Raw genomic sequence first — 12,228 nt, 5'->3', positions numbered from 1 at the left:
ATATATATATATTGATATAATATGTGTATCATATTAATAGAATTACATTTGCATTATTTAACAGTGTTATATAACAATATTCCTAAAGACCTGTACAAATATAGTAACTGAATACTCCAGTTTGGGAAGAGAAGAAGAGTTAGAGAAAGGGTATTTCTGAAAAAAGAGAGAATCTGTCAAACAAAAGGGCTGAGAGTCCCTGAATTGCCCATCAACACAGAATAAGCTCCAGTCATTGAACCAGCTCATGTCCAGGACCACTGATCAGCCTTCTCAGAAGTTACCCAAGACATGGGCCCTCAAAACCAAACCATCTCTCCCCAAAACAGGGGGCTCACACACCTGATCCTTCAGTTCCTAGCAAGGAAATTTGGGCCCCAAACTCCAAACACAGAGAAAAAGCCCAGTATCTGAAGGAGCCAACAGGAGAGATGGAGCAAGAGTATTGCTGAGGGATAGAGGGACAGGATGAGGGGGAATGGCTTCCCACTGCCAGAGGGCAGGGTTAGATGGGATATTAGGAACGAATCTTTGGCTGTGAAGGTGGGCAGGCTCTGGCACAAAGGTGCCCAGAGCAACTGTGGCTGCCCTTGGATTCCTGGCAATGTAGGCCAGGTTGGACAGAGCTTGGAGCAGCCTGGGACAGTGGAAGGTGTCCCTGCCCATGGCAGGGGTGGGATTAGATGAACTTTAGGGCCCGTTCCAGCTCAAACCATTCCATGATTCTGTGACGTAGTTCTGTAGCTGCAGCTCAGGAGCTATCTGAGCTGGCAGTGTTTGGGGCTGGCCAGCACTGCACACAGGGAAGGGAGGCTGAGGGAAATCCCACCAGCTCCAGCACCAGCACAGGGACAAGCACTCTCCTGGAGCCTGCGTTTGGTGCCGTGTCAGGGACACCCAGCACCACCCCACTGCACAGGGCACTCCAAACCTTGTGTACAGGAACAGCAGGCACAGGTACACAAAATGCAACTGCAACTTGTCAGGCATCACCAAATATAAGCCTGTGAGGATGCTTTGTAACAATCAAATGTTATTAAATTATCATTTCCACAGAAAACACAAACATAATATCTGTTTAGCAGAAATAATCTGACCACTTATGCAAATTTTCAATTAAAATTTTTGCCTTCAGTGGCAAATCTCAAAATACTCTTCTATATAATATTAATACAACTTCTAAAAGCTTCCACTTCATCACCATGAATTCACCTGCACTCAGCTACCTGCCAAAAACATTTTCTTCCTCTTCAAGGATTTGTCCAGGTTTACAGGGGGATGACTCCCAAGGATGCTTTTGCCATTACAGAGTAGGTCTGAAAGCTGCTGAAATGTTCTCCTGTGATCACAAGCTGACACGGCACAGTCACCTCCAATGGCCTTTTTCTTTAGTAGAATTCATATAGATCAAACAACCTTCAGAGCAGAAAGAAGACAAGGAGAAGTTTCAAAACCAGCAAGTCCTACCCAAGGGAAACAATGAATCCCATTTTTACAACCAGTGTCTGTCCTGCTTCTTCTTCTGGAGATAAATCAGAGTTAAAGGACACTGGAAAGGTAATTTCTTTTGACAAAGATGAGTCATATAAATATGATAAAGAGAAACTCAGGTATACTTAAGATACATGTTTATTTTGGAAGAGATTTAGGGATGAAGGATTAGTCCTTAGTGCCTGATTATCCTCAGACTTTCTGGCTGAGATAATGGTTAATAAAAAGCTAATTTCATAGATGACTTAATGAAAACATGAAGCCACAGGACCACAGGATCACCTACAAGGGAAGTCAAGTCTTGCTGTGACCCATGCAGATGAGCCAGCCTGCAGACAGCCATCACCTGTGGAGGGGGGGAAAGGGAGGGGAAGAGAAAAGCTGGAATTGGAGAAGTTTAGAGGTGAAGTTAAGCAAAGTCTGTCCATTAAAGGCAAGCCGCTTTTATATTTTTGAAGTCTGGGTTTAAATGTAGTTCTTTTCATTTAATTTTTTTTCAGCTGTATTTTTTAAACGACAAACAAGGTGTTTCTCATTTACTTCATTGGCTGATATTATCTGAAGCAGCAGGATTTTAGTTAAGATCCTGGTTCCCAATTCAACTGTCCAGGGATGGATGAGCTCATCCTGCCAAAACCAAACCCATCCGCACTGCAACTTTTTCTGCCTCTTCTCAGGGACCTCAGCTCACACCTGCAGTATGACAGGTCATCTTCTGGGATGCAATACAGGATCTCACATGCATTTCAAACCAGAAAAAGTGCTCAAAGTGCAATTTAAATTCTTTCCGTTTCTCTAGCTAGGACAGACAAGAAGGGACAGGGGCAGCAGTAAAACAATGAAAAGGGACAAAAGATGGAGAAGTCAGGACTCAGAAGTCAGGACTCAAAAGACTGATGGTTTGCTATTCACTTGAGCTCAGGAGTAAAAATGGTCAAATTTAGCCAAAGCGGTGAAAGGGAAGATGGGAGTTTCATTGACAACCAGCCCTTTTCAGGGACTGCCATGACTAAACCAAAAGCTTTGGAATAATTTTCTATCTCAAACATCCATTCTGAGATTTGTGATTTGTGATTGTGACTCCCACCATTCTGATCCTTAAGTCCTGGATGGAAAAGAAGCTCATGATGAAAGCCAGAGGACAAAGGTGGACTGGGTGAAAAATAAATATTGGAATATCAATGGCTTGACTGGCTGCTGGCTATTCCCATCCTTACACCAACACATTATCCTAGCCATACCCTGGCCAAGTTGGATATGGTTGGATAAACTTGGATAAGCTTATATTTTAAAAAGAAATCATGAATAAAAGACAAAGGTTGATATTTGCAAGGTAGGAAACTGGATGATCAAGCTTGGGTAGGTCAAGCCTTTTTCAACACACATAAGCATAACTTGCTTTGCTTGTCCTTTGTGAGGGGAAAAGAAAGGATAAGCTTTATGCTGTAGTAGAAAAGGAAGCCCTTGCATTTTCACTTCAGATCTTTTGATATCTGATAAGCCAGGCCCTCCAAGTAAGGAGCACTTTCCTTACTTGGAATGATATAAAGCATTTAGAGTAAGTCCTGTTGTTCTCTTTAATAAGGCACCTTGGAGGTGGAGCTGATTCCAAAAGTCACCATAATTTTTCTCATTCATCAAGTGAAACTCAGGGCTGCAAAAAGCTGTCTGGGAAAAAAAGTGGAGCTATTTCCCAGTCTTTTTATAATAATAAAGAATCTCTTTTTGTCCAGGCAAGGACATTCTTCAAAGATAAACATAGACTCGTTAACTAAGATAAATTCTGGTGAAGTCAAGCAAAAAACTTTTGAAGAATAAACCACTGCACTGATGAGGACACCCACTATGCTGCTGCCCTGGAACCTCACTTGAATTACAGAACTGCTGTTTCATGTTCAGGGCTTCTTTGAAATAGATATTTGTAACCCACAATGCTTTCCCTTTTCTCAAGCAGATCCATTTTCAAATTTATAGCCTCCATTGCAGAACCAGAAGCCTCTAGTTCTCTCCTGCAGTCTCCCCTCTCTCCCCTCCTCCCTGGGCTCTCCTGGAAGGTGCTGCTGCCATGGCAGGGGAGCTGCAGAACCAGCATGGTCACTGAGAGGGCTGGGGGCTGAACAACCCCATGGGGGGGCTCAAGGATCTGAACACAGCCACCAGACTCCTAAAATCTGTGCTCAGTTTGCAGAGTGCTATGGCTTACTTTGATTTAACATTTCAAAAGTCACACAGTAAAATAAATTCCAGAAATGTGTTCTTACACAAGTGATTTGAAGACTGATTTCTTTGTCTTCAAAAACATTTATTCTAATATATGTTATATATTCTATTTATTGTATGTATATATATATATATATATATGTAGTATTTATTTTATATCTATTCTAATAAAAATTAAATTGGAAAATTGATCTACACACATATAGAAACTCCATAACCACAGTCCACAATCTTTAGTGTTTTACTATCAGCCTTTTGATTTAGCTGCTTGACTTTATCATCACAGCAAGCCACAGAAAGTGGATTCACATAGGAATGTGAATTCACAGTGAAACGAAACACTGATTTTATTCTAAAAATCAACTTTGTAGATGAGGCACTTTTCTGCAGGTATTACTTGGAGATACACAGAGATAATTTAAAAGCAAAGGCATTATTTGCAGGGCACACAGTCTTTATACTCTGCAATTGTTCTGAGCAAGAGAGAAATCCTTGATGAAATCAAATTTAGTCCAATGTCAATAATCAGTAAATGTAACAGGTATAACTTGAGATGGCAAACAGCTCAGATAATTAACTTGCAATGCCTGACACTTACATGAGATTTTATACGAGATCATTGCTACGATTACCAAGAAGGTTTTTAGTATCTCTGCCTATTGCCCTTTTTTATAGGATGTTGCTGTATTTTTGGGCTGTTTGGAGCAACAAACCGGGGAGCTGAACTACACAGAAAGAGCTGGTGGCCATCATTCCAAAGCAGCAGATGTGGGAATGACTCACATTACCCAAAAGCTAATTCTGAGCAGCTTTATGATGAAATCTGGGCATCTTTGAGAACATTCTGTGACCTGTGAACAGAACACAATTCTGGATACTGCCAAAACCCCTAAACGATATCTGTGAATCTCTCACTGCAAACTCCAAAATGTGTTTGTACCAGCAAACCTGAGAAACCAACAAAAGAAACCTTTGAAGGGCTCCAGTGAAGACAAAGTGAGTGAGCAATAGCAAGGGAGAAATTTCTTGTCGCTTGTTGGAATGATTCCAAGGGAAAACAAACAGATACTACAGAAAAACCCAATCTTCTAAGAAAAGAAAAGGAAAGATCTGAAGGGAAAAAGTGCTTGTGGAATAGGAGATAAGTGTTAGACATCAAATCCAGATCATATGGTATTAAAATCTATAAGTAAAAAGTCAAAACCACTGAAGGAAGTGTTTGCTGAGGGCAGAGATATCAAAGGGGAAGGTGGCAATTCATTTCTGACTTCAAGATTGAAGCAAGAGTCAACAAACAGACCCAGGAGACTTCACTCACATGCTCTCATCCTGCCCTCTTAATTTGAGAGAAGTTTCTAAGCTCTTTTGTCTAAGAGCTTGTGGTTGATCCAGACCTACCCAGGAGAAATTACCAGCTACAGCCCATTCTCTCACCAGCTGTCATGAAATACCTGACAGGGAACAATGATCTCCTTTGAGTACTATGGAAACAGGGATGAATGGCATTTTATGGAATAAATCAATATTTACTGATAAATTACAGAAAAAAACCTCAGCCCCTTCCTTCTTCCAGACAAAACAGATCATCCTTAAAACAAATTTGGTTTGGGTCAGAAAGGAGATGTACTTGGGCCCACAGAAGCTCTGGATGGACCCTGCATCTCAGCAAGAACATACCAGGGAAGGCACATGGATGGTGGACAGACCACTGTCCCGAAGAACAGCAAAGTAGGGCAGGATCTCCATTCCAGAGAAAATGCAACTGAGGGAACTGAGACAGAAGTGTTTAAAATCATGGGCCATGAGAGAGACATGGATGGAGACCCAGTCACACCAAAGCCAAGTGGCAATTGAATGCAGGAGGCTCAAGGGACAGGGGAAGGTGGCTCTGGGCACAAGAGCCCCATGGTGAAGTCCTTGGCACAGTCGTGCATGTGCCACTGTCCACATCAATTGGGACAAACAAATTCATGGAAATTAAATACACCAAGGGCTATTACATACAACTTATGGTTTATTAATTCCCTTAGCCCACATGGAATCACAGAATCATTTGGATTGGGAAAGCCCTCCCAGACCATGGAATCAAAGCTGCACCCAATCCCCACCTTCTCCCCAGCCCAGAGTGCTGAATGTCATGTCCAGGCCTTCCTTGGGCACCTCCAGGGACGGGAACTCCAGACCTCCCTGGGCAGCCTCTTCCAGTGCCTGACCACCCTGCCAGTGAGGAAATACACTCTGTTGGAGGTATTTTGGGAATGCATCAGTTCCCACTTGCTGTGCTCCTGCCTCCTCCTTGGGCATTGCTGTCCAAAGAGACAGTGAGCTTTGGGATGGGAGTTTGGTCTGACCAAGGCCAGAGTTCTTATCTTCAAAGAAGAGATCTGTTCATTGGAGAATTATTCAGACATTCACTAAATTCTGCTTTCTCAAAACTGGAAAAAACTGGATTAATTGGATAGAAATAAGCATGTGAAATCTAGCTGGAGGGTGATAACACTAACACCACATTCTTACAGACACCTTCCTCTTGAGACAACATTATTTTGTGTCTCTCAGTGTTCCAGTAAAGAACAAATCAATCATCACTTCAGCTGAAGACACAAAGGCTGCAGCTTTACCAGTGACTGTATCCAGTTCCACTCTCTGGCACAGAGGCTGTTAATACTGGGAAAATCTCTCACTCTTCCATTTTAGAACTGCCACATCCAAACAGCCTAGTGGGAATGGCCCCATGCCAAGCACTATACTAAGCGCAGCACTTTTGGGGAGAGCTCTCGCCAGTCCAATGGTCCAGTGATGAGGCTGAGCAAGATCCCCAGGCACTTCTCTTAGTGGAGTCTGCACTCAGGAGGGGCCCACATCGTACTGAGGGCTTTTCACAGGTCCCAGGGCTACCTGCAAGCTTAGGAAACTGGAAAGCCCAGAAATCCAGCCTTGGGGTCCCAGCACAGCAAGGACATGGACCTGTTTGAGCAAGTCCAGATGAGGCACCAAGATGATCAGAGGGATGGAGCAGCTCTGCTGGGAGGAAAGGCTGGGAGCGTTGGGATTGTTCAGCCTGGAGAAGAGAAGGCTTTGGGGTGACCTCATTGTGACCTTCCAGTGCCTGAAGGAGACAAGAAAAAAGATGGAGAGAGACTATTTACAAGGGCCTGGAGTCACAGAAGAGGGGATAATGGCTTCCCACTGCCAGAGGGCAGGGATAGATGAGATTTTGGGAAGAAACTTCTGGCTGTGAGGGTGGACAGGCTGCTCAGAGACATTGTGGCTGCCCTATCCCTGGAGATGTTCAAGGCCAGGACAGGGCTTGCAGCACTCTGGGGTAGTGGAAGGTGTCCCTGCTCATGACAGGGGTGGAATGGGATGAGCTTTAAGGTCCCTCCCAAATCAACCCATTCCATGTTTTTATGGTTCTAAATAATAAATGCAAATCCAACATGACCGGCATCAGATGTGTTCCAAGCTCAAAGTAGCACGTGCTACCTCATTTCTCCAAAGATCTGGAAATTGAAGGAATGTCCAGATCATTTCCAGGCATCGTGGGTAGGAATAGGCATAAAAAGGGATTATCACAGGCTCAACTGGGCCAAAGGACACAAGACTGACCCTCTCCAGCATCCCCCATCCCACTCGAGCACACACTACATGGGAAATACTGAGGAAGCAATTTAAGACCATCCTTTCACTGGGAACTTATAAAGTCAGGCCCAAAAGTTATGCTTAAGGGGAGGTAGTTACTCATCTGGGATTAACAGAACTCAAAGCTGTGCAGGAAATTAGGGAATGCAGCTGTGCCTGTTCCTGCCTGATCAATGAACACTCAGAATGGGTCTGCATACAAAATCTGCAAGCTCTGGTTCTATACCAACCAAAGGACTGATGAAAATGAAAATTATCTCTTCACTGAAATGAAGAAAGTCTCTTCAAGAAGAGAAAATGGGAGAGACAGTGTTGTCTGCACTTCGACAGCCAGGTGGGATTAATGCCTTCCTGCCACAGCCCCAGCGGTCTGGTAGCTGTCAACTCCCTGCACACTTGATGAATTAATAGGCTCATCAGAAAGAAATTAATTGTCTTCCAAAGGCATCCATCTAAGAAAGTTGGAGTGATTCAAGCTCTGGGAGGTGCCTGTTTCTCTCCACCGACTCTCTGTGCAATCTCTGTGCAAGCCCAGGCACATCCAACTGACTATTACACATTCAGATGAATCTTAGGCAAGATGAATCCTACAACGAGTTTTGCAAGTGCATTACTAATGCAGCTATTCTGCTTTTCTCAAGGGAAAATGTAGTGCTCTTCACGCTGTGTTAAAGCAGATGTTTTCAGCTGCTTCTTATTTTAATAATCCCCTTTTGGCCATGTGAATTTTAAGCCCTACATACAAAGACAATTATTTATCTTAGCAGGGGTGTATCACTCAGAGCACCACGACTGCTCTGAGGTTACCACTCACCATAAAGGTGATCATGGGCAAAAGAACCCTCGTCCACTGATGCATTTGAAGGCATGACTGGACTTGCAAGGTCAGGTGGAACCAATAACTCCAATTTCTCACATAGCCTCCTTGACTGATTTTTCGTTATTCTCTGATAATAAAGCTTCACTGCATTTCTCTGATCCAGCCCTACCTCTAGCAAAGGTTTTGCCAATAGTAGAAAGCAAACAGAACTAAATCCTTCAAATAATTATGTTCTAAAAGACCCAGGTAGGCATCTTTTGTTTTACTGCTCTCACAGTGAAAAACCCAGAGAAATCTTCTTGTTGCTGAAGTCAACAAAGAAATTTGAACACACATAAAAAGAAACCTTTTCACAAAGTTCTACTCTGAATTAATTTACTGAGACTTCAACAGTGATATGAAAAGAGTCAAGAATAAGATTGAAAAGATATCCTTTAGTCCCCTCACTTAGGAAATACAAATTTGAAGTATCACTTTGCAAATAAGCTAATTTTGGTGCTGTGCCCTTAAAATGAAGGGAATCTGGTTTTATGTGAACACAAGAATTAATAAGCTTTCAGCATTCTGTGTGTAACACTGCAGAGAAGGAAGGAGAGCTGAGAGATTAAGGGATACATGAAATCACAGAATTAAAAATGGTTTGGGTTGGAAGGGACCTTAAAGCCCATCCAGTTCCACCCATGCCATGGGCAGGGACACCTCCCACTGTCCCAGGCTGCTCCCAATGTCCAGCCTGGCCTTGGGCACTGCCAGGGATCCAGGGGCAGCCACAGCTGCTCTGGGCACCCTGTGCCAGGGCCTGCCCACCCTCACAGGGAAGAGCTTTTTTTTAGTAACTTGCTTCAGCTTCTCTTCTGAAGAATAAAAATAGTTCAGTGAGACTGAAAATTTTAGCAGAACCATTTTGGATGAAAGAAGTCATTATTTTTGTACTTTCTGCTCTTCAGTGCATAAAAAATACAAAAAGAAGTTAGACAAGAAAAAGAAATATTAGCAGAATGAACTGTTCCACATAATATTTTTGACTAATCTTTGCCTTTAAAAACATAACCTGGGAAAACATGAGACCAAGAACTCTTCAACATGTCATCAGTTCTTTATTGTCCTAATTTTGCTTAATTAAAAAAAATATTAATGTTAGCCTAACAGTGACTAGTTGTGGACAAATGTTTTTCTCCTTGCCCTTAATCCTCAGCAGGGACTGTCTGGAAATCACCAGGGAATGATAAAAATCTGGAGGTCCCGATGTTTCCAGGTGTGGGGTGCCTGGCTTCGTCTGACCCTTGCTGCTGGGCAAAGGCGGCAGCTGTGGCGTTTTCACCTCAGAGATACCTTTGGCCGGCTGGGTGCTGCAGCTGGGCACTCGGAACAAATCCAGGCAAAGTAGGAACTCAGTTTACCTGTGGTGGAAAAGGTTCAGGTGACAGTGAAGAGAAAGGAGAGGGTTCTATCGTGGAGTCTTAATCCAGAGTTTTATTTCATGGTAGACCTCTGAAACAGCTCCCAAGTAGAACACCAGGCTGCATGGTCTCGTGTCCTTTTAAGCCCGGGGACAGGGGGAGGGGAAGGGACAGGTAAGGGCCAACCAGGTGTGAGGAGGGGAAGGCTCAAGGGATATAGACTCTTGGACAGGCCAATGAGCCCGGACCTGAGGGGCATCTTTTGAACTTCTGCCAACCGCACAACGCCCTTGCTGGAATGTTAAGATTGATGGACAGCTCTTTGCAGGAGGGCAAAAGGGGAAGGGGGAAGGTTGGGACACCTGAGAGGTTGGGATAGGTGAAACAGGAAATCACACTGCAACATGGAGGAAGGACAGGAACACCAGAGAACCTTTTGGCTTCAAAGGTTTCTCTTCTGTTTAGACTTTCCACTTTCTATCCAATTCTCACTTGATATACACATGACAGAGCATTGCAGAAATATATGCAAAAATATCACTTTTAACTCTCTTTTTGACAAGCAAGTACAGAAATTGTTTTCATACCTGATGGGCCTGAGTCCTGCCCTGAGGATGTGCAGGGCTGGAGAACAGAAGTGGAGATGGGCTGAGCCTATTGCTGAAGCACAGCCGGAGTAGAAACTCCTTTATCTGGAAAAGTTTGGGAATGTTCCTGTCTCTGGGATGAGGTTGTTACGTAAAAGCATGGAAAGAAAGGAATAAAAGCGCCCTGAGCCCACAGTGCTGCAAGGGGTACACGAGCCAGTGAAACGAGTGCTGGGGAGAGGACTTTTCCCAGGCAGTGAAAGGCAGCAAGAGGAGCTGAGGCTCCACCAAGCTTTGGGGGAGCAGGAGCACCTTTGCTGCAGCTGACCCAGGACCAGGCTGTGTCCCCACCCTGAGCACATGGTGCTGCTGCAGTGGCAGGAGGGCAGTGCCAGCCCACCTCTGTGCAGCACTCAGTCTCCTCCAACCTCAGGAACAAGTCAGCAGTACTCAGAAATGCGCTGAAAATCCCACAGTGTAGGAGCCACTAAACCAAAGCAGTCATTCACAAAGTGATGGGTGTTAAACCCGACAACGTGGTAAAAACCAATTGAAATCACAAAGCCAGGCTTCACCAGAACACCAGTGCTAGCAGCTCCTGGACAACTTCAGGAAGAGCAATGTCCAAATCCTCTGGGTGACCCTGACAGCACTTTATGACAAAGCAGTTTCTCAAGAATAAAAATTCAAAGTCCACTTTTTTTCCAGTCAGCTCAACTAGTTCAGTTTAGACAAAAATATCCAAAACTTTGCAATTTTGTAGATACTCTCTTTATTTTTCTCTTAACCTCCTCTCTTGCTGATTATTTAATTAAATTAGCTCATAATCTGTGACACTTTGATTCCTATAAGAGGCTGTAGTGAATTTGTTCAGTCACTGACAGCAACACCCAGGATCCCTGTGCTTGCTGAATTCCTGCAAACACACCTGCATTCGTGCCTTTTCTGCAGAGATGTCACATGCCAAGTACGAATTTCAGGATAGTTTACACCAAAACGGTTCATCCAGCAGCTAGGCTTTCTCACCCTGGAGTTTTAAATGAATTTTTAAAAATAGCCTCACGTTTACCTCTATCTGTCCTCTGATAGGCCAGGTTAGACGGGGCTTGGAGCAACCTGGTCTAGTGGAAGGTGTCCCTGCCCATGGCAGAGGGATGGAACTGGATGGGCTTTAAGGCTCCTTCCATGCCAAACCATTCCATGATTCTACAATGGGAACTAACTCAAGATGGACAACTTACAGTCATCATTCTGCAAGTTCACATTAAATCATTAAAATTCACTAAATAAATAGAACTTGGTCCTGAAAATCTATTTAGAGTTAACATTTAGGACTGATTATTTCCTGCTCAGAAAGAGCAGAAAGTAAACATTTTTATTTCAATCAGTATTTTTACTATATATTAACAGAGAATGACCAGACATCTGAAAATCCCCTTGTTTATATTTTTCTTTTGGATAGGGAAATTATGATTGTCTAGTTTTAGCATATCAACAAGAAACCACAGGATGCCAAGCTAGGAAGAACAGTTGCTTGACAGGAGTTGCTCCTGGATGTTTAACAGAAAGTTAGTTCCATGTTGCAAGACATTTGGAACAGACTGACACTTTGCAAACAAAAATATCTTTTATCTCTCAAATTACCTCACATTTACAGCAAAGCCATGCCTAAATCATCAGGACAGGGAACTGTCAGCCTGTCAGAACTTGGCTGCGCATGAAACCCAATGTTTGCCTTGTTGTGTCTTTCTAGAAACTGTGACTCTGAGAACCAAAGCTCCCTAAAGCTGCATCCCATAGAAAGAGAGGCCAAAAAATCAAAAGACCCTGTCATAGGGTTTGCTCGACCACTGCCCTGCAGTGCATCAGGCAGAGCAGGCGGCACTGAAGTCTCTAATGACTCATCTTCATCTTAACAATGTTAATATCAAATCTTAACTTAAATTCTTCCTAACTTGGTATTGAGGCTAGTTTTTTGCTTTCTCAAATGCTTAGTTCTATTTTCTTGATATTACAGGTGAAGTCCCACATATACCAGAGAAAATACCTCAGGAATCAGATGGCAATT

The sequence above is a fragment of the Agelaius tricolor genome, unplaced genomic scaffold (genome assembly GCF_023055355.1).
Source record: "Agelaius tricolor isolate 1412-34295 unplaced genomic scaffold, bAgeTri1.0.p SCAF_25, whole genome shotgun sequence".
In the NCBI taxonomy this organism is placed as follows: domain Eukaryota; kingdom Metazoa; phylum Chordata; class Aves; order Passeriformes; family Icteridae; genus Agelaius; species Agelaius tricolor.
The sequence above is the reverse complement of the archived record's forward strand: the minus strand, read 5'-3'. Positions refer to the sequence as shown.